The sequence below is a fragment of the Lontra canadensis genome, unplaced genomic scaffold (assembly GCF_010015895.1).
Source record: "Lontra canadensis isolate GAN:19392208 unplaced genomic scaffold, GSC_riverotter_1.0 scaffold55, whole genome shotgun sequence".
NCBI lineage: Eukaryota > Metazoa > Chordata > Mammalia > Carnivora > Mustelidae > Lontra > Lontra canadensis.
The window spans coordinates 11,340,932-11,368,192 of NW_022631049.1; the positions used below are offsets into that span (position 1 = coordinate 11,340,932).

Below are 27,261 nucleotides of genomic sequence, written 5' to 3' on the forward strand. Positions count from 1 at the left end.
TTGTACTTTCTACATTATACCACCAATCGAGACTTCTCCTCTGGGACCCAGAATATCCATCAATTGCCTGCTTGATATGTGAGCTGGACTGTCTCCAAGCCACCACAAACTCTACAGGTCCAAAGGTAAACTCATGATCTTTCTTCCTCACACCTGGTCCTTGTTCAACACTCTGTACCTCAGGGAATGATGCCACCTCTCCTCCAACTACTCAAGCCAGAAACTTGGGAAATATCATTGGCATCTCCCTCTCATCCATGGTCTGTACCCAGTCCATCACCAAGTCCTATCAACAGCACTGCCTTAACTATCTCTTGAGTCTGCCTACTTGTCATCTCCTCACTACAACCACCACCATCCTGATTCAAGCAAACCTCTTTCCTATCTCCTCCAACTCTTCCTATAGCCCCATTCTTACCTCACTCCCTTACCCATACGCTTTTTTAAAAAGATTTTACTTATTTACTTATTTGAAAGTGTGAGCAAGAGAGAGAGCGTGAGCAGAGCAAGGGGCAGAGGGAGAGGGAGAAGCAGACACCCACTAAGCAGTGAGCCTGATGCAGGATTTGATCCCAGGACCTTGGGATCATGACCTAAGCCAAAGGCAGATGCTTAACCAACTGAGACATGCAGGGGCCCCTATCTGCTTTTTTATTTAATTTTTTTTAAATTTCTTTTCAGTGTTCCAGAATTCATTGTTTATGTACCACGCCCAGTGCTATTTGCTTTTAATACTACTTATGAAGTACTTTTTTTCAAAACACAGATACATCTTGTCATCCTTCTGCTTAAATGTCTTCAATGGCTTCCCATCACTCTGAGGAAAAAGATACTGGGGACACCTGGGTGGCTCAGTAGGTTAAGCATTTGACTGTTGACTTTGGCTCAGGTCATGATCTCAGGGTTGTGGGATGGAGCTCTGCATCAGGCTCTATGCTGGAGGGGTCGGGGATAAGGGAACCTGCTGGAAATTCCCTCTTTCTCTGTCCATCTCCCCACCCCTTCAATGCCCTGATCCCGTTCACATATACTCTCTCCCAGAAAGAAAGAAAGAAAGAAAGAAAGAAAGAAAGAAAGAAGGAAGGAAGGAAGGACAGACAGACACTGAGGCTTCACAGTCCAGCCACCAGCCACTGATCCAGCCTCACCAGACTTGGTCCACTCTAAGCAAATTGACTTGTCTCAGTTTCTTGAATTTGTCATATTCCCTCCTGCCCTAGATATTAGTGCTTACTGCCATTCTGCCTAGAAACTCTTTTTTTTTTTTTAAGATTTTATTTATTTGACAGAGATCACAAGTAGGCAGAGAGGCAGGCAGAGAGAGAGAGGAGGAAGCAGGCTCCCCGCTCAGCAGAGAGCCCGATACAGGGCTCAATCCCAGGACCCTGGGATCATAACCTGAGCTGAAGGCAGAGGCTTTAACCCAATGAGCCACCCAGGCGCCCCTTCCTGGAATCTCTTGCCTCAACTGTTCACCTGGTTACCTCAGGAGTCCCTCCTCTTCACTGACATACATGAATAAGGCAAATCCTGCCCTACCATGCACACATGAAATATCATGAACTCCTACTTCAGAGCCCTTTCATGATTATGGTTTTATAGTCACTTACATGAAGCAGTCTCCCCCACTAGACTGTAATCTCCATGAGGCCAGGTGGCATGTCTGTCTGGTTTCCTGTTGCATCTCCATTACCTGTCCTAGTACCAGATATTGGATAAATATTTTTGAATAAATAAATGAGTGAATGAGTGATGATATAGTTATTCATTATTTCTATATCTGTCTTCCCTAAAAAACAGTGAGTTCCTAAGAAGGTAAGTAAGTGTATCTAATTCATTTTAGTAACTTCAGTGTCTAGCACTGACCTAACATAGAACAAATATTAAATGTTTGTTGAAGGAATAAATGAATTCCCAGAGTTAGGTATTATGGTATAACAGAAAGAAAAGAGTCAGAACAAACTTTAATCTGAGTCTCTCCTCTTTCCTTTACCAGTGATGAGACCAGGGACAAATTTCCTAGCCATTTAGAAGTTGCTTCCCATCTATGTATGTACCTTAACAAATCTGTCATAAAAAGGGAGCTCATCAGTGTAGAGACTGTGCACAGAGCCCAGTAAACAGTAATCACACAAACTCCTGCCACTGTTCCTTTTCCCTCTCTCGGAACAAATGTCCCACCCACCTCGAGACATCTGAGACACTGTGGCGCACTTTGTCCCCTTTTTGTTTGAGAATGTAATCCTATGACCCTGGGCCTGACACATATTAGTGTCCTTGATTTCTTACCCAGGAAGCTTATTCATTAATCCAGTCATTCATTCTTGAGCCCTTCCATTTATTAAACTGTTGACTTATCAAGAAGTTACTACCAGCAAGCACTGTAGTGGGTGTCAGGGATAAGCAAAACAGCCCTCCTGATGCTCAGAGTCTGCTGAGGGAGTCAGGCATCAAAGAAACAAGAGATACGGACAGATGCCAGGTCCTACTGGCCATGCCGAGTGTCATTCACCTACTATGGCCAGAGAGTCAGACAAAAGTATGAAAGGAATTCAAGGTAAATTCAATATGAAAGAATGCAGAAACCAATTTGGTGGTCAAGGAAATTTTATGCAGTCTGGATAATAATGTAGAAAGCATCAATTTAAATTAGGTGAGTAGAGTTGAAAGAGGTTATGAGTAAACTAGCTAAGTGTATAATTTGAATCCAGGAAATGCTGGTTATGAAACCAGCGTAGGTAAGGGGGTGTGAACTTGGGAGTCTCCTGTCAGTGCATCAGCTAGGAAAAAAGTCCTACTTGTTCAGCGTGGCTCTAATAAAACCATCCTAGACACATGTAGCTCCCAAATCCCTCTTGCTCTAAATTTATGAAAATTAATAAAGGCATCGGTAACCTCAACCTGATGAAATTTTTTAAAATGCTCTAGGAAAGCTCAGAATTAAATGAGAAATGATAAAACAATCTCTATGATGTAACTTAACATGCAATTTTTAAAAGGTTTCTGATAATTTAGGCTTGTGATTTTAAGTCTAAACAAAACTTAAAAATAGTATTGAACTTTTAAGAGAATTTGGGTGAATTAGATTTGCCAGAGTTATTCAAACACTTGGAAAATTCCTGCTTATTAGTGTAGACTTTCAGAGATCTCAAAAATAAGGCCAAATATAATAAACATATATGTGAGTTTAAAATACTTAAAATAATTTAATTAACTGAACTCTATGGGACTAATTGTGTAAGGCAGTTTAATTTGTATCATTTGAGATTTTCAAACATTAGAAAAAGAAAACAAAGAAAGAAAAAGTGAAAATGGTTGTTCTTAACCAAGTTTACAAATCGAATAACAAGATTTGTAGAATAACAAAAACCTAAGGAGACAGTCTGTTTTTAACTTCACAAATTTAACGAACTGAGTATTAGTTTAAAACAAAGTGACTGGTCAGCAGTCTTTTCCACACCCAAAATTTGCCAAACAAACAAAAAACAAAACCAAAAATCCTTCACAATGAATTTAAGAATCTGGAACTCTCGATGCAATTATTGGTGACCCACCATGACACCCCAGGCATCCCTCAGACTTCTTGATATGTGTACACTACTGGGTCCTTCCTGAATTTATGCTGCTTGTATTTGAATCAAGAATGAGCTGAGGGAAAGAGTCTAGAAACTATCTATAAATACCTTTCAAGTCATGCTAGCCAAATCATTCTCTGGCTGGATTAAAGTCAAGACCTGAAATGTGTTCTCTGGAAGTTCATTCATTTCTCTGCTTTCGTGGTTTTCCTCCATACCTCAGTAAAAATGACAGCCTTGTCATGTCTGAACGAAGGGGGACTAAAACTCTTCAATGTCAATCAGGTTGTACAGGTGAGCTGGGTATGGAGGCGATAGGTTGAACTAGTTCAGGGCTCAGAGAGACACACAGAGCCAAGGGGACACAACCGGGGACCTGAAGAGGGGAAGTGTTACTGGTACAGTTGACTGCTGAGGTGGAATTTAAGTTTGTCATCCCCTTACATGACATGATGGGAGGAAAGGGGGAGGCTAGATGAAGAAGTGAGGCGCCGGGCAGAGAGGGAGGACCCTCTAGGCACCGAGGAACAACTGGCCTCCTCCAGAGTACCTCTGAGAGTGACACTAAAGGGTGGCGGTGTGGAGGGGCCCCGTCTGACAGCCAGTTACAGTAGATCATGAGCAACTATTTCCAGAGCCCAGTGGCCTGTGGGATGGAAGCTCCCAACGTCACGTTGGACCAGACTGGAGATAGGACTAGAGCCAAACCAGGGAGCAAAGCTGGAAGTAGCTTCTTTTCTTTGATCCACCAATCATTTTCCAAAAATGTAAATCATGAGATTTTCAGAAATATTAAATGCTAATTGCAACCCAGTACATCACAGATAAAGGAATACTACAGTCTTTGAAGAGGAATCTATTATGGGTGGAACTTGGGGCTACACTTCATTTTCTGGAGATGGGAGGGGTCCAGTTCGCCTCCTCCTGATCACCAGGGATAGGAGAAATTCACTCCGAGCTTCTTTAACCACTGGGGATAGTGGCTGGAAGGACACTCAACCTTTCTTTCAATCCTTACTCCATCCCTGAGGGCAGCTCCGAGAGATAACAAACTCTTGTGTCTGACCATTTGCCTTTAGTCTTATCCAGGAAAAAAGCAAATGTGAATGCTAAGTCTTATAAAAAGCATCTTGGCCTAGTAGCCAAACAGAAAATTAAAAAGTTTCATGATAGTTATCAGGCTTGAAAGTAAATAAGGAAGAAAAATATACTGCCCACATGTTGGCTGGCATAAAAGTAGAGTGGAGAATTACGCAAGGGCACCTGTCATGTGAACAAGCATTGCCTCAGGCTTGGACCCAATGTAACGGCTGCCACTGAAATAGAATGTTCTGGGTGGTTGTGGCTCTCCGGCTATCTACCATGAGTTGGTGTTCCCGGAAGCTCCTGTGACAATGGCAAAGAGCACAGATGATGTTCATGTCTACTAGGCGCTAACTCTTGAGCTATACATCCATCACCTTATGTGAACAATTGCAATAAAAATACAGGTCAAAGTGTGGGACAAAGGCCACTCATTCTTTATTAGTGGAAATACAGGTCAGCCCAATTTCCTCTTAGAGAGATTTGGCTCTATAATCATCATGTTAAGTGTGTAGACCCCTCAACAGGGCAGTTCCACTCCTGGGAACGTACTCCACAGAGATACTCAGCAGGTGTACACATGGGTAGATATAGAAAAGCATATTTTTTATTGCATGATTTTTCACAGCCAAAAAAAATATGACACATTAAAAATCCATTAGTAGAACTTATCAAACATATGATCCGTACTCAGCATGGAACATAACAGAGCTTTTATTTATTTTTTTTAAAGATTTTATTTATTTATTTGGCAGAAAGAGAGATCATAAGTAGGCAGAGAGAGAGGGAGAAGTAGGCTTCCCACCGAGCAGAGAGCCCAACGCGGGGCTGGATCCCAGGACTCTGGGATCATGACCTGAGCCAAAGGCAGAGGCTTAACCCACTGAGCCACCCAGGTGCCCCATAACAGAGCTTTTAAAAGGAGACATTTCTTTATGTATGGGCATGGAAGGATCTATATATACAGTAAGCAAAAGAGAGTTCCAGACAGTCTCTATAGTACGATTCCACGTGAGTGTAAAAAGCTCAAAACCATGCATCTGCATAATCCATGATGACAGCTGGAGCCATCGTTATTGGCATTGACATAGAAAAAGATAAATAACCAACTTTAACAGTTTCCCCCTCGGGAGCAGGTGTGCAGGAAGAACTTAACTTTCCACCCCTCGGTGTTATTTGAAATATTTTGAACAAGAAAACAGTGAAGCGGATGTGAAAAACACAAGGGAATGAGAGAGTCAGGAGGTGCAGCCACATTGGTCTGACTCCGCTGCCCAAATCCTCTGCGCTATGCCATAGGCCAAAGCACGCTGCTGTCTATAAAACTACCTGTCCAGCTACCACCCCACCTCCCAACGATGGAGAGTGCCTCCCAGCTTCTACACACTCCTGCTGTGGGAGGCTGTGGCCAAAGTTTTAATCAATGGTTCAATCCCCTCAGAATGACACCCTGTCATTTGGAACCCCTGAGATGGAAAATGGTGTTTGGCATTTGAATTCCTGATCACTCATGACCAAGAATTTCCCATTTTTATTAATCAGAAATAAAGAACCCTATGAAAAAGCTAATCATAAGTGCCCATTAAGCAAACCTCAGAGCAGGCACATGCTTAGAGCAAGCTTCTCAAGCTCAAGGAGTTATGCTCCAAGGCTGGTTAACTAGTCACCCCTTCCTTTTGCTTGAAGTCCCGATCTCTTGTGGTAGTCAGGTTGAGGGGCCCGGATTCTTTTCCGGCTGTATACATGGTATGAAAACTCTCCCAGGGAAACGCTGGATGTGATTCCAATAGAACCTATTCTGCTTGCTTGTTGGTCTCCTGACAGCCTGAGGTGTGGCCTGCTAAGACTCTTGCCTGCTGGGCTTCCCTCACTAAGGGAGCGCTCCATTCCAGAAAAGGCCTCACTGGCTCTTCCTGACCTTTTGTCCCAACTCAGGGCTTCTGCCCTCAGTAGTCAGGGCCCTTCTTCTTAGCACAGGTCACAAGTGTCCACTCAGGACCCAGCCACTGCAGGTCCCCACACCCACTCATCCATGTTGCTGCTCTTGACCCTTCTCTTCTAAATTTTCAGATATCCTACATATAGAACATATATTTATAAATATTATATAATACATATATATGTATATGTATATGTATACATAATCAGGTTAATAAGAACAAGATATAGTTCATAGTTCTCTAGTCCTTATTTCCACCCACCATTGTGGGACCTCCATCTCTTCCTACTTCACCCCTAATGCTCTCCATATTTCTTCTTCTGGGAGAACCAGCTCTTCCTCACAAAGCACCACATCACACAGCATTCACCTGCACTCAGTAACGGAGGAGGAAGAACCTTGGCAGGAGCCTTGATGCACCTGGACAGGCTGGGGTGGGGTCTCCAGGGTGCTGACCTTCCCGTGCCTGAAGCTCTGTTTAGTAAGGATCTACCCTACCCTATCCCTACCATCCCACCATTGTAAAACCAACAACCTTTTATTTAAAATCTTTGTTTCCTAAACCTTTCAAAAGAAAGGTTTTTCTTTGTGAGGAGTCCCCAGGGACCATTCATCTGAGATTTGAAGTATATATTCAATCTTGGAATTTAGGGCTCTTTTTCAGATTTTGGTTTTATGTTTACCTCTCAAACAAGTATTTGAAATACCAGTCTTAGCCTAATGATCAGCCTAAAAACATTTGTCTCTTCTTGTCCTATGAAGAAAATCAAAAGGACAGTTCCTGGTTTAGTTCCCACAAGCTCACACAACCCTTTGTAGATGGTTCCCTAACTCAGAGGCAAAGTGAGTTAAGAAAATGTGGGTGTCTGTCTCCAAAACAGCCCTGGTTGAGATGATAATTGTGTTTCTTGCACCCTCCCAGGCTCCTCCACTTTCCATTAGGCCCAGTTTTGAAGGCAGTAGTGGACCAAGCCTGAGGAATTGTGTTTTGGGACATTTCTACAGACAAGCCTCTACTTCGGTCTCACCTGCTGACCTTTCTCAAATATTCTGGTTATGTCCTGCAGAAGTTTGTTCATTGCACCCTGTCCTGTCCCAAATTCTTCTTCTTCTTTTTTTTTCTTTAAGATTTATTTATTTGACAGAGAGACAGCGAGAGAGGGAAAACAAGCAGGGGAGTGGAAGACGGAGAAGCAGGCTTCCCCACTGAGCAGGGAGCCCGACATGGGGCTCAATCCCAGGACCCCGGGATCATGACCTGACCTGAAGGCAGACACTTAACAACTGAGCCCATCCCAAGTTCTATCTCAAAATTGCTTCAGCTCCCTGACTGACTGTAGATCTGAGGTGTCCATTGATGACAAAAGCAAAGTAAAGAAAGGATAATACTACAACCTACTTCCTCCTCCTCACACGCTGATGTCCCCCTTACCCTTCTCTTGATTTTCAAAGCACTCGTCTTCTGATATACCATAAACCATCTTTATTTATTACATTTATTATTTAACATTTATCTCCTCCTGTGGCATGTAAGCTTCAAAAGGGCAAGGATGTCTGTTTACTGACATATTCCTCAGCCTATAAGAGGTCTGACATATAGTAGGTGTTCAAAAATTATTTGTTGAATTGAACTAAAGCTGAAACTGAGATGGGGTTTAAAGTTTCCTTCCCTGATCTCTGAACCTTCTGATTTTCAAAGCTTTTCTTGCTTATGGGTCAGGCTCATTTTTCCCAACTTCTTGGCACTTTCCTTGGAAGAATCCATGCTCCCTCCTGCCAGCTGCCATGACACTGAGCCACTGTTTGTACACAGCTCGTCCTAGGCATGAAGACAGTCTTCCACCAAGGGGCCCACAGCCAAGCTTGGGCAACCCAGCTCAGATGTGAAACGCTTGTCTTGGCAGCTGGCACCTGGCAGCCAGACCTGCTAAGCTGTCCCTAGCTCTTTCCAGCCATTTCCAAGCACTTCTAGGTATGCCATTAAACTACTCTAAACTTTTCTGATCATGCGCTTTTTCACTTGACTTGACTCGGAAGGGAACAAGCAAGCCTCGGCATTCTGCTCACCCTCATCATTAGAGCAAACATTCATCCATGCCCATGTGTTCGGTCCAGACCCACGTGGAGAAGTAGCACAAAGGCTGGGCCAGTGGCCATCAGGACTGGAAGTGGGCCCCAGAGTTGGGCTCTCTGTCAGAGAGAAGGGAGGAGGACTGCAGATAATCACTAAGAACACAGGAGAACTAAAGACCAGATGGGTAAGGGGAATTGTTCTACATCACATGGCAAGACAGTGGCAAACCGGGACATAGCTCCTCTTCCTTCACTATCCTGCCTTTTGGCTCTTAAGCATCTTCTCTTACCCGTATCCCAAGAGGCAGGGCCACTGAAGCTTCCCTGCACGAGTATGGCTCAGGCATGGAAGGTCTTTAAGGCCTTCCTTGCCTACCATTCTTCAGATGGTTCTTTACTGGAAGACAACTGACTTCAGTGACACAGGGTCCATCCCCACCCCAGGCCACCATTCTGACTCATTTCATTTTACTCATCTCTATTCTCCTAAGCACCTAATACAGTCCCTTGCATTTAATAGGTACTCAATAGACAGCAACTGAATGAAGAAATCAATAAATGAATAATTGAATTGCTTTCATCCCTTGTGGGACAAGGTTTCTTTCCATGATTATTGTAGTTTAAGCCCCAACCTAGCCAGACAGTGATCCACTGATCCGTCTCCACTTCTGGGGCATATCTCCACAGTGGGTATTTCAGGTCATTTGGTGCTCTTATGTGAAAGCAGAGAGAGCAAAGCTGGCCTGGCCGCTGAGCATCAGGCCTTCTGGAATTGATGCTCTGAGTCAGAATTTCCAGCAGGGTTAAGATGGGATCAGTACCAAAGGGGCTGATGTGAGACAGAAACGTAGAAGCAGTTCTGCCCCTGTGTCATACAAAACCAGAGCTGGGCGGTAAAAGCTGATTTCCCACTAGCTGTGTTAATGTGTCAGCAAGGATGCAGATAAGTAGAAGCATTTGAGTTATGAAACTATTTTTTAGGTTAATTTCTGGGAGATAATATGCCAGAATGAAAATAGCACAGACTTTGTGCTCCAATCAATGTGGTTCCTATCCCTGTTTCACCATTTACCAGCTGTAAGTAAATAAGTTACTTAATCTTGTTTACTCATTTGTAAAAAAAGGGGAAAGTACATAGCTTGCAGGAATAATTTGACCATGAAAGGGGAAAAACTGTACGCATGCATGCGCACGCCTACGCACAAGTGTGTATCCTATCACAGTAGTGAACACTGGAATGCTAAAAGGACTCAATTTCTAGCATAAAATTATTTTCAATTTTTTCATTCATTTACTCAATAATTGTTATTATTTTATTTTTATTTCTTTGTTAGAGAGAATACAAACAGGTGGGGCCGCAGGCAGAGGAAGAGGGAGAAGCAGGCTCCCTCCTGAGCAGGGACCCTATCCCCCTACCATGTGGGGCTCAGTCCCAGGACCTCGCAGTCATGACCTGAGCCGAAGGCAGATTCTTAACTGATTGAGTCACCTAGGCTCCTCTCAATAATTGTTAAGAACCATTATGTGGTAAGTAGTGAGCATTCTGTTTAAATTTTATTTTAAAATATCCTATAGGAAGAAACTTCCACTTTGAAAACATTTCTAGAAATAGCAGAGGCATTTTACAAAAGTTGCAAGAGAGCTGTAATCATTGATGAGTCACCAAAAGAAGTTTTGGCATGCAAATGTGCTTGAACCAACTCTCAAGTTGAAAATTATTAACGAGCAACAGCTCACTCTGTCTGAGTAACTGGGAACCTACTGTCTTCTGATTAGAGAGGATATGTTCTTAAAAATTTTACATTCTTAGCAAAGGGATACCTGTGTGCTTTCTCTCCTGCATCTATTGCATGAAAGCGAAGTGGTAAGAAAGTTAGAGAGTGTCCTAGATCTTTAGGTCAGGCACATCTACCTTTTTTACAATTCATAAGCTCCATGCTTAGAAGTCCACGTGTGTGGATTTCAACAGTTTTAAATAAGAACTGTGAGTCAAGAGGTGTCTCACTTCATGTGAGTATTGGATGAGCCTCAAATATTAATTAGATCTACACAGAAGTTTTATTTCAAGTTATCTTATTTTTGTCTATCATGCTTTATGATGATGTCCTAATGCAGATTATTTAAAGTCAGATAGTTCTGAATCTGGTTAAAGTTGGTTACAAATGGTGGTCACCAAGTGAGGTCCCTTCTAGATCTGTGTTGGCTAAAGAAATGTAAGAAAATTCTGGCTAATGAATTGTGGGCTGTGGGCCACATGCTGGATGCCCAGACTACTGGTGACCTGGATTGCTTGGAAGGGATACTGAAAGTACCCTATAAATACCTGTGGTAACTTAGGCTAGGTTGACAAGTCATGGGTGCGACTGCTGCCTCCTCCATCTTTTATCCCAGCACACATCACCAGCTAATCCCTGTACTCTCAACTGCTGAGTCTAAACTCAGCTTCAGAATATTTTTCAAGATACCCATCACCAATTCTATTAGTTATCTCTTGCTACATTCAAAGTACAACAAATTTAGTACCTTAAAACAACATGCATTTATTATCTCACAGTTTCAGTGGGTCAGGAGTCCAGCATGGTTTCGCTGCTTCCAGATCTCTCACAAAGCTGAAATCCAGGTGTTGGCCAGGGCTAGGTTCTCACTTAGGACTTGACAAAGAAGGATCTGCTTCCACATTCATATGGTTGTTGGCAGAATCCAGTACTTCATGAGCCACCAGGCTGAGGGCCTCTGTTTCTTGTAGGTTGTTGAAAGAGGTTTATCTCAGTTCATTGCCATATAACCCTTTCACAGGCAACTCACAATATGGAGCTTACTTCTTCATACTCAACCAGGAAGAGAGTCAGCTAGCAAGACATTATGGTTTTATGTCATAGGGACAACTTATCAGCCTTGCTCTACTCTACTGGTTAGAAGAAGCAAGTCATATGTCCTGCCCACATTCAAAAGCGTTGAACATCAGAAAGTAGGGATCATGAAGACTACCTTAGACTCTCTCCACCACACCAATATTTCAGAGTTGGCAGGAGACATGATATATTTTTGCTGTTCTTGATTTAGGCAGTCAGATTGCCTATGTTGGGAAGCTTTCAATAGCTGAATCAGACATCTTGAAAGCATTTGAAGGTAATGCCAAGCCATTCGTGGGAGAATTTGACTCTATGGATTTTTGTTTTGCTATAAAGGCACCTTCTAATCAAATTCTAGGCATTCAAACTAAAAAATATATATATATTAGGAAAAACTCCCATATTCAGCAATACAGCAGAGAGATTATCTAGTAGAGAACATCTTAAAATATAAGATAAAAATTCAAGGAAGCATCATTTACAGGCATGACTGAGCCTGTAAAAAGCAAATAAATAAAGAATAGGAATATGCACAAATTCAAATCAATGATGGTACACAAATCTAAGAGGGAAGAGAACATTAAAGCATCTGGCTTTGGCATATGTTAATCCCCAGTGGCATGAAACTTAGGTTGTAATGGGCTAAAGATGCAGATAGAAGGAGAAAAGCCTGGATGCTGAGCATGGTAGGAGGTTGGACATAGCCTAGCCTCTACACCCAGTAAAGCTTGGACATTGAAAAGACCAGACCACCAGAGGTAAACTGTGAGGGGAATGGGAAGGACCATCTTTCATAGGGAGAAAACAGAAATTATTACTTGCTTTGGTGTTGATTATAAGTGAAAAAGAAAATAAGGAAAAAAGTCTCCTCTGAGAATTCCTAACCTCCATTAGCATCGCTCATAAAGATTTAAGGCAAGAATTTGTGCTAACACTTCCCAAAATTCTTAAGATTAAAATTATCTTGGGATACTCCTCCAGGTCTTTGGTAGAAACAAAGGAACTCATTTAAATCTAGGCTTCAAATAATTCCCACAGAAAAAGTTCCAATGAGCTTACAACAATCATAAACACACAACAAATCACAAAACACACAAGGAAACAAGATAGTGTGAGCTACATTCTGCAGAAATTACAAGATATGGAGTATAAAATAATGTATCTAAAATGTTTAAAGATGGAAAAGAGGAATTAAAAAGGATACTAAGGAAGAAGAGATTATTATATGTGATTAGACAGAATTGAAAAACTATAACTGCAAAAACACAAAGAACATAACTGTAATTAGAAACCTGAGTAATTTAAAAAGCAGATTAAACATAGTTGAAGTGAGAATTCATGAATTGGATTATAGATCTGAGACAAACTGCACAAAAATCAGCCTAGTGAGGCTAAAAAATGGGAAACTGAAAAAAAGGTTGAGAAAAATGGAAGATAGAGTGAGAAAGCCTAAGCAGAGTTCCAGAAGGAGACAACAGAGAGAATGAGGAAGGGGCAATATTCAAAGGGATAATAAATCAGTATTTTCCAAAACTAATAAAAAATAAAAAGTTCAGGGGCATCCAAATAGCTGAGTTTGTTAAGCATCCAACTCTTGATTTCGGCTCGGATCATGATCTCAGGTTATCATGCCCCACATTGGGCTCTGTGCTCACGGGGAGCCTGCTTGAGATTCTTTCTTTCTCTTATCCCTCTGTCCCTCTCCTCCAACTCTCTATCTCTCTCTAAAAGAAAAAAAAAAATCCTTCATATTCAGGAAGCCCAGTGAATCCCAAACAGGGTAAATTAAAAGAGGACAAAAAAAAAAACAAAAACAAAAACAAGATTTATTGCTGTTAAACTTCAGAACACCAAAGTCAAAGATCTTATACATGAAATATTTTCATCTGCTAAAGAAAAAAATAATAATAATAAGATTCCTTGGAAAAGAACATTCGTTAGGCAGATCTGAACCCTGAGTTCTCAGTAGCAACAAAGAAGACAGAAGAAGAAGGAATACTATATTCAAAGATCTGAAAACAAATAATGATCAATTTTAATTTCTACTCTTAAAACAGCAATAATAATGTCTAATTTGCAGAACTTAAAAAAGAACAAATATACTGGGAAACTACAATTAAGCCAGAAGACTATGATAGGAATTAAAGTTCTCACATTTTTCTAAAGAAGAGAAAAAAACAGACTAACTTAAGACTAAATTAAGACTTTCTTAAGTTAATACGGATATTAAAATTTCTAGAGCAAACACTGAAAAAAACAAAATGGAGTACATAACTTGAAGGAAAGTTTTAGGATGGATTATAGACTCAAACAATCTGAACTAAGACATTAAAGGGAGAACAAAAGGGATACACAAAAAGCAGTAATAATTACAAAGCATAAAATCATATTGTCAAAATTAATCCAAATACATCAGTAAATTCAATCAGTAAATTCAATGTGTGTGTGGGTTTAATGAAAGAGATGACCAGATGGAGTAAAACCTACCTATGCAAAGACACACAGAACTAAATACAATCATGCTTACAATTTAAAAATGGAAAACCATAGAGTAGGTAAATAGTAATATGATCTGGAATAGCAGATCTTATTTATAGCAGATATATTTATAGCAGACAAAATAGATTTTTTTTATAAGTTTCATTTTATTTTTTTTTAAGATTTTATTTATTTATTTTGACAGACAGAGATCACAAGTAAGCAGAGAGGCAGGCAGAGAGAGAGAGGTGGAAGCAGGCTCCCCGCTGAGCAGAGAGCCCGATGCGGGGCTCGATCCCAGGACCCTGGGGTCATGACCTGAGCCAAAGGCAGAGGCTTTAACCCACTGAGCCACCCAGGCACCCCGACAAAATAGATTTTAAGGCAAAAAAACAACTACTAGAGACAAAGAGAGTCACTGTTTATGAATAAATGTTCAGTTTGGCAGGAAAACAGGAAACTTGTGCATTTCTCATCAAACAGACTGAAAATATGTATACCAAAAACTAATGGAACTACAAAGAGAAATATACAAGTTCACCATGATGGTGAAATATTCTTTCTCTTTTTTTTTTTTTTTTTTAAGATTTTTTAATTTATTTATTTAACAGACAGAGATCACAGGTAGGCAGAGAGGCAGGCAGAGAGAGAGGGGAGAAATCAGGCTCCCCGCGGAGCAGAGAGCCCTATGCGGGCCTCGATCCCAGGACCCTGGGATCATGACCTGAGCCGAAGGCAGAGGCTTTAACCCACTGAGCCACCCAGGCGCCCTATCTTTCTCAATGATGTATAGACCAAAAACCCTCAAGATTTAAACAGCACTATTAAAAGCTTGATCTAATAGACATCAGCAGAACATGATACTCAACTATGACATTCTTTCCACACATTTTTTTCCAAACACACATAAAACCCCATGGCACTGACAGGCAAAAGACTCCCAGGAACTGTTGTCTTTCTTCCTTGAGTTTTCACCTGGGTACATGACCATTCCAAATAAGGCACTACATTTCCCAGTATCCTTTGCTTTTTGTTTGTTTTTATTTTTGGAAGCTGTTTTTTTTTTTTAATTTTTTTAATTTTTTTATTATGTTCAGTTAGCCAACATATAGTACATCATTGGTTTTTGATGTGGAGTTCAACGATTCATTTGTTGTGCCTAACACCCAGTAGGTGTGACCACCTTATGACGTGTTGACCAAGAAGATACAAGCAGAAGTGTTATGTGCACTGAGGAGAGGGTGCATGTTCTTCCCCTGTCCTGTCCTCCTTCCTATCTGGAATACACTTGGCATGGCAGTATGTGCAAAGAGATTAAAACAAGAATGTTCACAGCAACACAATTTGCAATAGTCTAAAACAGGTTAACATCTCAACTATCCATCAACAGGGAGAGAAGTAAGTAAATTTGGAAGATCTAAAGATGGGAAACTATTCTGGGGTAAAAATGAATGAGCAGCCGCTACACTTGTCGACATAGCGTGGAATGAAATTAACAGAACGTAGAGGATTATATACAGAGTATGCTTCCAGTTACAGAAAAGTAAAACACTAAATAATGTATTTTAAAGAGATGCACACAAATGTGGTTTAAAAAACTATAAAAAAGGCAAGATAATGATAAATCCAAAATTCAGCAGGTTGAATACTTCTTCATGGGACAGAGGACAGATGCAGCCGAGGAGGGGGTCTACAGAGAGCTTCAGATGTACTAGTGACAGTCTATTCTAGGTGATTACACAGGTTAATTTTATTATACATCTTTAAATTGTGTGTGTGTGTGTATACATATATTCCACACACACACATATATATATACATTATATAATCCCCATTTTATATGTAACATATTTCAATACTAAAAAGTGAACTTAGAAGAGATGATTAGTAGGAAGACTACCAGATTCTAGGCATTCATATCTTTATCTTTTAAAAGCTTAGAACAATTCTAACTTATCTATAGTTTAATGTTTAACTGATTTAGTAAGGACTTTTGCCATAAAATAAGAATGGAGGGAATATTGTCATGAAGAGGTTCCTCCTGGAGCCTTCTCACTTGGAGCATGGAAAAAAGTAAGAATTAGTGGGCAGCCTATTCTAATTGCAGGGTAAAGAATGAGTAATTTCTGGAGTGCAACATTTGCAAGCAGGCAGCCCGTGGTTGTAGCAACGATCACCATCTCCCATTGATCTTTGGCTGGGGAGACTAACAAGTTGCAAAACCTAATGATTTGCGTTCAACCTCGCCTCTGCCCATACTCCTCTGCTTCCCGAGATGTTAATTAGGCTTCCTGTATTCGCTCCCCTGAGATGATTCCATGTGAAGCTTTCTTTTCCCTTCTAAATCCAATTCCTCAAAAAGTATTTTTACTTGGAGAATCACACCTTACAAGGCTCCTTTTGGTCTAGCCTTTCTTTTCTAAGAATCAAAATTATAACTCAGAAAAAGCCCACACTTTTATGTTTCTGTTCCCAACTTACTAGACTGTGAAGAACCAGAAATTCCTTCACCCTAAGGATCCAGAAGTAACAATGTGCCAAACTTCCTGTACACATCACCAATTGCTTTCCTGTCGACAAAGAAAAACAGCGCTAAAATCATGTCTGCTGTCCGCTGAGCCCGCAGCTGGCTCAGGATGGCAATTCAGACCTCTCCGCTTACCCACGCTGGACTTGCCCTGCCCCCTGGCCTTCCTCCCCCAACTTCCACCTCCCCAGCACCTCCCAAGCAGGCCAGCCTCTTCTTCTGGTGTGACCCCTATTCCCCGGGGCAGCAGGCAGCAGCCTCTCTTGACTGGCCTGGGTTACTTCTATGCAGGCGTCTTGCCCGCAGTGCTGTCACTTGGTTTCTACTAGACGGCTGATTATTACAGCCCTGCGTGGAGTTTCCATTAACATAAGACATCTGGGACTCTGCAGGTCCTTGAAATACCAAAATTTTCAGGAAGCTCTGGGGGAAAAAAAAAAAGAGGAGGGAGGAGGAGTGTGTGTGTGTGTTGGGGGGATCACTATGAGGCTGGAGAGACCACAATGTATTTATAATATAAATAAACTACTATGTAAATAAACAGTAGGGACAGTGATAGACTCCCAAAGGTCCCATTTATTCTTAAAAGACACTGCTGGGTCTCCTGAGAAGACCTCTGGTCCCGTCTAGGAAGGATTAATTGGGACCCATGGTGAGATTTTTCAGTCTTTCCAGGAAAACAGCTGCTGGCCTAGGGTGCCCTTTGCCCTCTGGCCTGTTTTGCATTTCCAGGTCAGAAGCCAGACTTTGTCTGTCTTTGGTCTCCGGGGATATGGCACAGCCCCTCCTCATGCCCTGGACTGGCAGCCTTCAAAGCAATGCTGGTCTTACTCATATGACTCCTTGTGGGGCCACCTGCCCCGTGCATCAGGGAGACCTCATACAGCCCGTGAATAATTCTAAGTGCAATTTGGGGCAGGCAGCCTCATTTCCCCACCTTGACCTTTTTCTTCAAATGGACAAATACTTTGGAATCCTGCATATAGGGCTCTCTCATTTCACAGTCAGGAGGGACATAGGGACAAGAATATTCCCACAGAGTGTGGAGTCCTTTAGGAGAAGGAATATTCCCACAGAGTGTGGAGTCCTTTAGGAGAAGAGTACATCTTCCTTAACTTTGCAGGAGCAGTGCGAGGGGGTGGAGAGGGTTGGGGGATAGTGACAAAACTGTCTGTGAACAGAAATTTTAAACTCTCCATAGCAGAATGCTAAGGGAGATGATCTATGGCCTTTAGATGCTCAAACTGTTCCTTACTTAATGTTTAAGTCCCACCCTGCCTCGCCCCCCCTAAGCAAACAGCTTCCCCATCAGGCAGCTGTGATTTGAATCTCCGCTCTGTCACTGAGTCAAAAGCTTTCTGACCTTGAAAATATTACTTCACCTCTTGGGGCCTCAGTTTTCCCATCTGTAAAACAGAATTAATAATCTATATCTCAAAGCTATGTCGTGAAGACTAATAGAGACAAAGCATACAGAAGCACAGCACCTGGCATCAAGGAAACCTCCAGCACAGGTTAGATGTTGTTATTAATCTCCTAAGACAAGAGAAAAGAACCTTTGTAAACCACAGAAGCACCAAGTTCTTGATGCCAAAGTGTACAAGCCGTACGTGGACATCATTCATTTGGGAAAATAACATTTGACCACATTAAAGAACATGGAGGTTCTGAGGGAGAGACCGTGATAGAGATTACATGGGACCCTCCCCGAAGTCACTCCTGCCTCAGGCACCCACTGCTTGCTCCCTGCCCCAGACATGCTTCTGCAGTTTTCTAAGAACTGCTCCTCTCTCCCGTCCTTAAATTATGTTCTGCACAGCTAATCTGAAAATGTAACCCACTCTGGTGTTTCAGTGGTGGTTCCAATGTTGTTCTTCTCAGAAGGGAAACAGCAGAGAAAATGGTCCTCTCCAGAGGAGCCACTTTAATGGTAGAAATTACAGGCACACGGTGGTGAGGCGGTGAAGAAGGAGAGTTTATAGACAGGCAGACGCAAGTAAGCCTGGCAGTGGTTGTTTACTGGACAGCACATTATTTTCCAGGAAAGAGTCAAAGATGCCCCAGGGCTGCAGCCAAGGACAATGACTTGCAGAAAAAAAATAATTAAGATGAAATGATGTGAAAGAATCTCTAAAAATTCGTGACTCTGCTATAGGAATTGTTGCCTGCAATTCTCCTTGAAAAATGAGAACACAGTGTTCCATGATCAGTGAATATTCTTCTACAGACCCTTAGCACTTGAGAGGAAAACTTCCTCACCCTTTTTTCAAAGGAAAATTTTATATCTGATGGCAATGTTCCTTACGTCACTTCTGCTCTTCATATGCTCCGGTGTAAAACCCCAGTGGACTCACGCTCTTGGATGAGTGTATTCTAATGATGTCATTCTTAAGGGATTTAAGGAAATCCATCAGGAAAACTTTCAGAAATGGGTAAGGAGCCCACATATGTCCACAGATGCCAATATATACACTCCCTTTTAATAAGAAAAAGAATGCACAAAATAGATGTGACAATAGTGAAGGCCAAATTCGAGGAAATGTCATGAATTGACAACATGGCAGAAACTGATGGTTGTTTCCTAAGACCCTTGCTCTCTTCTTCTGTAGTAATAAAACCCTTGGTTTTTAACTAGCACATGGCCATATGGCTGAGTTCTGCCCAAGCCCAAATGATCAAGAGGGATTTGTGCAACTGCCAGGCGTTGCTGCAAAGGGGAAGGGGCAGTTACTCCACCTGCCCTGCCTGCCTCCACCGGCTGGCAGGCGCCATGGTCTCGAGCCCAAGTGCACGAGGTGGGAGAGGAGTGCCCCAGGAATGGGAATGGTGGAGCAGCTGGGCAGAAGCAGCCTGAGTGTCCGGCACAGAGGACCTGCCGGAGCCGGCTCTGGACTGTCAGATAAGAGAAATTCCTGTCTCCTTGAAGCCACAATTGTTTGGGGTTTCTGTTACAAATGCCACACCTATACATTAGCTAGAAGCCTATTGAGAAGATTAGACTGCAGAACCTACATTATCTAGTTGTTCTTCTTTGAGAAAAACTTATGAAAATGAAGGCTTGGCATTCTGTATATCTGCATGGTTCTCTAGAATCGAATACCTGGGGAACTGAATTTAAATATGGACTACTCCTCAGTGCAGCACCTCAACGTAGCTTCTCTAGTTTGGAAGAACTCTTTTCAAAGCCAACTTATTTTTCCCACACATTAGAGCATTCAGGAATAAACATATTATGATAGAAGCCAAACTGAGAAGTAATGAGAAGAGAAGGGTTGAGGAAAGAAGAAAAAAAAAGAGAAGAAAATCAATGTATCAGTTGGAGTACACAGCAACAGCAGCACAAACATACCCATTTACTCCTCTTCCTCTTTACCAATTCCTTCAAGGTAAAATCACCACATTGAGCTTTATCAGCTGAATCTCAGTGAGCTCCCAGGTGCTCCCAAAATTAAAGATAGCTGATGGTCCCAAACCTTGCTTCCTCCATTCTATGCCCATGGATGGGAGGGCTAAAGCTTCCGACTTCACAGGATATAGTTGCATTCTAAAGAAGGAAACTGACAGAGTTGCTTGGGCAGTGCCAAATATAAATGAATTAGCTCCAGGGGATGGTGACTGATCTGGATACTTTTATTTTGATTCCCAGACAACAGTCTACAGAACTGTTTGATGGTTTTGCAGAATTCTGAAATTTTTATGTCCACGGCTAAGTCATAGGAAAAACAATTTTAGAGCTATAGGGGGCCTTGAAAGTCATCAAGTCATTCATTTATTTTAAAAACTGTTTACTGAACACCTACTAGATGTATATCTCTGTGATACACCCTGGAGATATAAGGATAAACAAAACATAACTACAAACATCAGGAAGCTCATGGTTCAGGAAAGAAAAAAAACCACTTAAAGAATCAGGGTTTTGTGGATGGGGACTGTATGAAGGAGTACATGACTACAAAAGGCTTCACATAGCTGGTGATAATTGAGCTGGATTTTGAAGAGAGTCATGGAGTTTTTTGGATAAGATATATGGATATTCCCAATAAAGCAAATGGAATATGGGAAAGTTGGGAAGGAGTGAATGTATCTGGTGGGTTTAGGGAACAGGTAGTAATCCATAGTTGTTCATGGGGGAAATGATGGTGGAAAAAACTTGAAATGGAATCTGAAGCCCAATTGTGAAGGGCCTGATGAACGGGACCAAAGGTTTAAGCCCTTCCATCCTAGGCAGAGTCAGGCCTCGACATATGGGCTCCTTCAGCAGCCTAATAACTAGATGTCTCTTCAAAGCAATAGTCTTTAAATATTTTTTCTACATTCCAGGTATTTAATGGGGTTGGGAGTAGAACCAAACACCTATTAACAGCACCAGTACCCATACTAATCTATTTTTACCAGCCAAAGCAGAGTTTAAATTCTGGAAAGAACTCAGTCAAATGGTTCTCACTTTTCCATAGTTTTTTCCTTCTCTCTTCAGTTTTCTTCTAGCCTTTTCTAAATCAGACATCTTCTTGGTAACCATATTAAGGTTTTAAAATTGATTCAGTGATAAAATAAATCGCTCTTAGGTGGTAAACAACACCTTGACGTGCATATTTGGTTTCTGAATTTCATCTGCTTGACAACTTTCCACTGACTGAAACCTTGCGTGCACAGAGCAAAGTACTTATCAGAGAAGGGCAGCTGAGGAGGCTTGTATTTAGGTTTTCCAATGTGGGCTGCCTCCCATCGCAATGGGAATGGAATCAAGTTACTTTTCCTCAGTCACGTAAGGACCTGAGTATGGAAACCTGAGTTAGTTGGCACCATTTCAGTAACTCAGAGATAGACTTCCCAGGGAGCTCCTAGGTTAGCCTACTCTTTATCATCACACTATGTGTCTGGACCAAGAGTTTTCATACTTTACTTTTTGAAAACTTTCTGATTTTCAGTGCACCCTTCTATCAAATGAAATCTTATGGAAACCCAATACTAAAAAAAGTGATAAAGGCAGAGGCCCCCTGACCAGAGGTGGAGGGTACCTAAGCTCTTTTTGTTAACACCAGTGGTGCCTGGACGTAAACCTCAGGAATTGTGCGGCTCTATGAAATGGGGAGCTAAGGAAGATATGAAGCAGGAGTAACATTTTTGTATTCTTGCAACACCCTCCTTTTGCAAAGGAAGGAACAACAACTCAATTGAAACTCAAACCATTGAGTTTGATGAAACCAGATGAAACTCAAACCATTGGTGATGTATTTGTGGTTGTTGGAGCGGAAAAAAATTAATTAGATTAATTAGTGGGTACCATCACCTATTAAAAACTATCTGCCAGTCTTTGGTTATAAAGACACACACACACTCAGAGGACACCACCTCCCGCCCCTACAGCACTTACTGAGAGAGCATTAACCTCTTTAATGTGGCTGCTTCCAAAGGGGCCAGCAGCTTTTGAGGTGGCCCGGGGTGAAGCTCATTATCACAGAAGAGTTGGTCATGAAGCGGCAGAGGCAGACTTCTCCTGCTGGGAGAGTCATTCTCACCCACCTGCTTTACCACGTAACTCTGTCAATATGAATCAAGGCAAGGTGGGGAGCACACATTTGCTTGTATGTACACACAGTTATAACAATAAAAGCCCAGGCGAGGATGGCACCTTGGCCTCTTCTCAGCAGGCCATCCGGGCCTCAGAGCCAGCAGAGCACTCAGACCGTGGCTTCTGCACATGCCAAACCAATCATCTCAACAGCTGTTGCCCCGGACAGGAATCCCCTCTGGGCAATGTCCATCCCTTTGTTCAAGTCAGCTTGCCTTTTTTGGTTCTAAAGCTAGAGAGTCAAGAATCGGGCTTAGACACCTTGCCTAGAAAAATGTCCTTCAGATACTCTACATCAGAAATGAGTATGTCTGAGCTTATGTATACACTTACTAGAGGCAATGCAAGGTCTGGTACCTTAAATTTCACCTTTAAAATACTTGGGAGAATCCATTTGGGCCTTTCTCCCAAGGCCTTGCTCCAAGGTTAGGCAAAAGAATAGACCATCTCTATCTAAACTTTTGTATTTTCATCTTCAGTTACTCGGTTTGTGGGTCCTGAATGCTTTTGAAAATATGATGAAAGCTACAGACCCTCTCCCAGGAAAATGCACAGAACTTTGCACACAATTTCAGAGGGTTCATGGGTCCCTAGAGCCATGTATGAAAACCTCTCCCTAGGCTGGCAAGCATTTTCTTTCTCCAATTATAAGAAGATTGCTTAGCCAAGAAAGAATGGAGCTTGTCATTACTAGCTACTATCAAGTCGGTCTTTATTGATCTGTTCAATAAGCTGGTCAGGTTAACAGCCCTATTCCCTCAGCCACACTCATTGGGGTATTTCCATTCCAACAGAAGATAGAGTAGAAAAATGTAAGGCATATTTGCTGCCTTTTCTCTCCTCCGTATTTTCTCCCTGGGTTTCTCTTCCTCCATTACCGCCTTAAACATTGACTCTTGATCATATCACTCTCCTGTTTGAAACACTTCAGTGACTTACTGGCTCCTGCAGGACAAAGTGCAAGCTCCCCAACACGCTTTCAAGGTCATTCATCTTCCTCCTCTGGCTCATCACTCTTCATTCTTTGCCTCCCATGTGGTTTCCACCATCTGGAAGTGTGGAGAGTTTACATGCTTCTGCCATCGTGTGCCCCATGTCTTTGCTTACGTAGTCCCCCAGCCTACAATGCTCCTGTCCCCTCACCTGGCTAATCTCTAACCATCAGCTCACCCAGCTGGCATCTCCTCCGGGGAGACTGTGTGGACTCCTCTGTGTGTCCTTTGTCCCCCTGAGCTTCCTTCCCCCTTTCAGGGCAGTATCAGTTCCCTAGGAGCATAGCCAGACTTGTTTACTTTTGGATAACTACGGCCTAATGCATGTTACCTAATTTACAGTTGGTAAATGTTAGACAAAGGAGGGAAGGAAAGATTTTTTGAATATACCCATTCAACACAGGGACACTCTATGCGCTAATAGGACAAGGCCTCCCTGGAAGTTTGTCCGGGTAACCATGCTAAATCACAGGATGACAGGAGTGTGGTCATAACCAGTGTGAGGACCCAAAGAGAAGCAAATCAGTCAGTCGGTTCCAGGTGAACTTGGTGTGCTGTGCTCACCACCTTCCATTGTAACGTTGTGGTTAAGGGTCAGAAGTTGGAGTTTGGTTCCCAGCCTTTGTTGCACATTAGAATCACTAAGGAGCTTTTAAAAAATACTGGTGAGCACCCCCAGAGATTCTGATTTCATTGTTCTGGGATGGAGCCTGGGAATTACGAGTTTTATAAGCTCCTCAGGTGATTCTAAAGTGGAAGCAGGGCTGAGGGCCACCCCTCTGGCGTTGGACATTGGCCAAAGTCTAGCTCTGATGCTGGAGCAGCTGTGAACATTCTGTCCCCCAACCTCTCTGAACCGCAGATCCCTCTTCATTTGGGTAGTGTGAAAATTAAATGAGACAATGACTGCCAAGTACTCATCCTGGCACGTAGTAAGTGGCCACAAAGTGTTAAGTGATGTCATTAAGATACAACCAACTTTGTCCTCTGAAAAAGAAACTCTGGGATAGTGCAGGAAGGGATGGTGAGCCACATAGAACAGCAGTTTCTGCAAGACTGGCTGTCTGGAATGACACTTGGTTGTTCAAGCATTCTGAAACCTTCAGATGCTCAAACAAAGCCATCAACAGTCCTTCCGTAATGAGATAAGGTTACTGCATGACAATTAGCCAGATATAGTGTAGTCATTTGTCAGTAAGGCCTTGTAACTAACACTGAAGTTTAAGAACTTAATAAAGTAATAACAGTTTTCTCAGGCCCCAGACTCACTGAATCTGGCCAACATCAGCAAGCCGGCTATCATTCCAAAACAGCTCAACAATCTTCAGGGCACTGAGAAGCATTAGCAGAAGGGCACACTGCAGCGAGCATAAGAATCACCTAGGGTTATGTTCAAGTAGAGAACCCTGGGCTTCATCCCCAAAGAGCAGGGGCTACCAAGAAGTGTCTGGAGAGATTTAGCCCATATCTGATAATCCCCATGAACTCCATAAGCCACCCCAAATTTTATATGATATGAACAACTTAAACTTCATCATTCTTCTGGAAAGTGTGAATCTTTAGAAACTGTTGCTCTGTGTAAAAATCAATTTTGTTGAGATATCATTTATATGCAATAAAATGCACCCATTTTCAGTGCAAGCTTTGATTCGCGTTGATGATTTCATAAGCACATGTAACCACAATCACAATGATTTCTAAACAAACCTTTCCATCACTCCCCAAATTCCTCTCTCTTCCCTCTCCCAGTCAATCCCCACCCACCTCCCAGACATGAGCAAGCCCTGAGCTCTTCCCCATCGCTAGGCTCGGTTGTCTTCTCTAGAGCTATTGCATGAATACAGCCGAGCAGTGTGTGTTCTTTGGTGTCTGGCTTCTCTCAGCTCAGCTCAGTGTCAGTGAAATTTATCCTTACGGTTGCCTGTACCAGTCGTTTATTCCCTCATTGCTGAATCTTTGTCCATTGTAAAGCTATACCACGATTTATCCAATTCACCTGTTGATGGACATTTGTTTGTTTTCAGTTTGGACTTGTATTCAGTTGCACAGACTCTAAGTCAAACTGTATGGACTACGGAAACAGATTCAAGGAAAGCCTTGTAGCCCCTTCACCAGACTGCTGACCCCACGCCTCTCCTTTATGAAAATTCTAGAGGTGCCACCTCCAGAGATTCTGATTAGGTTTGAGGTTAAGCTCAAGAAATGAAAACTTTAATAATTATGCCTGGTTCTGCTGAGGCCACAGGTCCCCAAACTACCATGACAAATACTGTTCCAAGGTATAGGACCCAGACTAACCCCAAGTACAGCCCATTTCTGGTCTGAAAGATCTGCATCTGTGACAGGGCTAAGTAAGGCCACTCTCTCTCAGACTCCACAGAGCTCACCAGGCTCTTGCAATCAAATGGCCCAATCAAAGATGAGAAGGAGGCCTGGGCACTGCTTCCCAAATTGTAAATCTTCTCAGGTCAGCAAAGTCACTGCAGTGGACAAATCCTCAGGGAGTCCAAGGCAGCCGTAAAGCACTCAATCACACCCCCCATCCTCAGCACTTACAAGACTCAACTTTTTAATCTCACTAAGGACTAATACTGGAGGTAAAGCAAATGCACTGACGTCTGAAGAAGAACCTGTAATAATGGCCTGAAGAAAGGCCATGGAAGGTCGCAAAAGGATTCCAGAAACATGGCCTGAGTATCGCTAAAATAGCACAAATGGCGGAGATTATCTCTGAGGCCGAGGCTTGGTGCTGACGAGGCTGGTCTGTTTGGCAAGGTCCTTAAACGAAGATCAAAGGAGAAGGTTTCATAGGAGGTGAACGTAAGCGATGGGATTAGGTTGGCCAGGAGCTGCGGAATCAGTCAAGTCCAGCAACTCGCTGCCTCTTCTCATCACCTTAAAGATCACATTGGTTAACCACTGACAAAAGGAGTCTCATTTTTCCTCCAAGAAAGACATACATTTTATTTAGCTTTTCCTCCTCAAACTACTTGGTTGTTAATTTCATTCCCTTAGGTTTTTCCTTTTTGGTACTACTATGAGCCTTGTAAGATATTAGAGATGAAGTTCATCCTTATGTTTCCATGAGTACAGAATTTAGGAAACCATAGCTTTTCCTTCTCCTTCTCCTTCTCGTCCTCCTCCTTGTTCTCTTTCTGAGCCTCCTCCTCCCTCCTCTTTTCTCCCCTCCATTCTCTTTTGTCGTGATCACGTTTCAGGACCCACACCTGGCATTCTGCACAACATGAGTGTGTCAGAGGTCAAACCAATAAAATAGAATCTCATGTCAACTCAGTCCATGCCAGCCAGTCTTGGCCTATTAATAGAAGTGTTTTCAGTTTCTACAGCAGCAGTTTGATTTGCAGTCCTTTATTCATTCTTTCATTCATTCATCCATTCAGAAATATTTAATGAGGACCAGATAAATGCCAGGCACTGTGCAAGATGCTGAAGCTGTCAGATTTAAATAAAATCAGCTCTTCTTTTCCAAGAGTTTACAGCCCAGTGGGAGAAACAGACATTGGAGTGGGCAAATTATAAGTTGGTGTCCTAGTACAGGAAGAGTTGGAGCACAGGGTTGGGAAGTGGGGGGAGGACAGTGGAGGAACTGGGAGTTACTGCAGCTTATTTAAAAAGCTGCTCTGCCACCAGTGACCTCCATTCATGCAAGATAATAGCAGATTCAGTGGAGTGGAAGAAAGGATTTCAGGGCAGGAGTGCTGAGAGAAGCTTTCATCGTGTATCCCTATACGTATGTTAGAACCTTGGTTTTTGCCAAAGTAAGACTCATTGTTCTTATTAGCTCCTCTCACCTGAAAGTCAGGAATGTCCTCCTCCTTCAGGACCATATCACGTAAACCTGCTGATATGTGAGCCCCGGGGAATTAGCGATGAAATTACTCATGGAAGAAGCTGGCATTTCCTGGAAAATAACGCATGCTCTCTGAGAACTTCTTGAAGTTTGGCCAGAAGTTCTTACCAAGCGTTTGTGCTGGCTGAATGCCTAATTTCTCAGAGTTCAAGCATGTTACAGACTTTGTCCCCATGACCGTCACAGAAACTCTCCAATGAGGACGGATGGCTGGAGACACCGCAAAGTGTCCAGTTCTTGAGCTATGTGTCCACCTGCCACAGTCAAATTGCATCTACCCTCTCCACACATGGCGGGGT

General features: G+C 42.3%; 1 pseudogene; it reads right to left on the minus strand.

Annotated features, from left to right (window-relative positions):
• LOC116877988 overlaps nt 1-26,939 on the minus strand; it is a 111,535-nt pseudogene extending 84,596 nt beyond the window's left edge.
• Between the last annotated feature and the right edge of the window lie 322 nt (nt 26,940-27,261).